The sequence below is a fragment of the Schistocerca nitens genome, chromosome 9, assembly GCF_023898315.1.
Source record: "Schistocerca nitens isolate TAMUIC-IGC-003100 chromosome 9, iqSchNite1.1, whole genome shotgun sequence".
NCBI classification, from domain to species: Eukaryota; Metazoa; Arthropoda; class Insecta; order Orthoptera; family Acrididae; genus Schistocerca; species Schistocerca nitens.
In genome coordinates, this window is record NC_064622.1 from 401,697,621 (window position 1) to 401,700,016 (window position 2,396).

Below are 2,396 nucleotides of genomic sequence, written 5' to 3' on the forward strand. Positions count from 1 at the left end.
TATTACAGCAATTAAACCCATTTTCAGAGACTTGGCTCATCCTGACCTTCTAAGGAAATGTCTACATGGGCAGACACAGAACCCAAATGAATGTTTCAATAGCATAATTTGGAACCGCCTTCCTAAAACTGTATTTGTAGGTATGCATACAATGAAACTAGGAGTTCATGATGCTGTTATTACATTCAATTGTGGTAATATTGGAAAGTGTTGGGTACTGAAAAAGCTGGGAATTAATCCTGGTGAAAATATGATCACTGGGCTGCAACATTGCTATAAAATGAAGATAGTCGATGCAGACAGGTCTGCATCTAATATGGCCAAGAAGGCAAGACAAACAGCCAGGAAGGTGAAAAAGAAGCTGGAAGACATGCTGGAGGCCAAAGAAGGGCCATCATCTGCAGCAGGACAGTTGTAATTATTTGTAAGTAACAAATTTCAAAAGTTTTTTCTTTAAAGTCAGTTTCCCGCAAACTAAAATTTTCAGTACATATGCCCCATTATATCAGAAAATATCGTAGATAAATGAATGAAATTTTCAGAGACTCTGCATAACATAAAAAGCCACCTCTGGTACTACATTCATTGATATTTCCCCATTAGGAAGTTTACAAAAATATTTTCTGCAAAAAAAAACTTAATATTTTTTGTTAATAAATTTAAAAAAGTATTTCTTGAAAGCTATAAAATGGATAAAGTAGATTTTAGTACAATTGACTATTAGCATCATGTAACATATAGTAAAAGTATTAAGGTCCTGCATCAAACAGTTTTTTCAGAAATGGGTCAAATACTAGCCTAAATTAACATGGGTGAGATAGGTAGGGTGTGGTCCCCTTAAGTGGGTGGAACGTGCAGGCCAGTCCATTCGCCGATATCAGAGATCTCCTCCACTTTCACTGTTCGAGGCGGTCGCGCACAGCTATCCATGATAATGAACTCAGGACCGAATGCACGTCTGAAAAGACACACATGGAGAAGGAGAACAGTGTCTCTATGGCGTTGAGTGTATCATGTTCAAAGATTTGGTTGTTAGTACGCCCTTGCAACATTATGCCTCCCCACACTATAACCCCTGGATCACCAAAACGATCGTGTTCGACAATGCACCCAGAAACATTGTCGAACATGATAGTTCTGGTGTGCCAGTTGTTATGGTGTGGGGAGGCATAATGTTGCATGGGTGTACTGACCTCCAGATCTCCAAACAACCTACTCTCAATGGTCAGCGTTATTGAGGCGCTGTACTGCTTCTCTATGTGCGTCTTTTCAGGGTTGTATTCGGTCATAACTTCATATTTACGGATGACAGTGCGTGATCACATCAGAGAGTGCAGATGGAGGAGCTCTTGGAAAGAGAGGAAAGTCGGCGAATGGACTGACTTGTCCATTCTGCTGTCTTAAATCCCATTGAGAACGTGTGGGATGCGTTGGGGCGATGCACTGCAGCACCTCCACACACAGCAACGACCGTCCAACAGTTGGTAGAAGAATGGTACAACCAACCACAAGAACTCCTAGCCAGCCTTGTGGCCAGCATGGGAGCACGATGCAGACCATGCATTGCGTATGTGGAGACCACACACCATGTTAAGAAGCAGGTGCCGCCTTTTGTAATATCCAGGGGACCATAATGAGTGAGTCAGTCCCGATAGCTGATGTACTCGCTTCGGCAGTACATATACTAAAATTGGAACGATACAGAGAAGATTAGCATGTTAGCCGGCACGGTAGCTCAGCGTGCTTGGTCAGAGTAGTAGCTACCCTCTGTAATAAAAAAAACTGAGTAAACGGATCAACGAAGAAGAATAAAATGTGACTTTAAAAAAGAAAAAAAAAAGAAAAAAAGAAAAAAAAGTGGTCAGCGCGGCGGTCTGTCACGTCAAGGCGCCTGGGTTCGATTACCGGTTCGGTCAGAGATTTTCTCCGCTCAGGGAATGGGTGTTGTGTTGTCCTCATTATCATTTCATCATCATCAGTGGAAGGCAACGGGAAACCACCACTGGAATCACTTCCCTAGACGCTCATGCCGTGGACCTCTCTGACGAGGCTTCTCCCATGGCCAGACCTGCCCTAAGGCAGAACACAAAGCTTTTTTTAACATGAGTGACGGCGAGTTAATTGTCTTTGAATAAATCTGTCATTTCCGTTCGTCTCATCGCGAATTTCTTTCAGTTACCTTATGTACGATACCGGAGCCGTTCTTCCTATGTATGATACATTTTCATCAAGATATGTTACTTAGCAATGGCACATAGTGCGAAAGTTGCATTTCTCCCTAAATACTGAACACGAGTGCATACAGGATGATTTTTTTTTCACCGTGTACAAACTCAAGAGACTGATCGATGATACGATATGGAACGAAGAGGTCTAATGAACTTTGTCTGGGAATG

At 42.2% G+C, this 2,396-nt stretch overlaps 1 pseudogene; it reads left to right on the forward strand.

Annotated features, from left to right (window-relative positions):
• Positions 1-1,660: 1,660 nt before the first annotated feature.
• Positions 1,661-1,718, forward strand: LOC126204728 (U6 spliceosomal RNA; annotated as a pseudogene).
• The last annotated feature ends 678 nt before the right edge of the window (positions 1,719-2,396 follow it).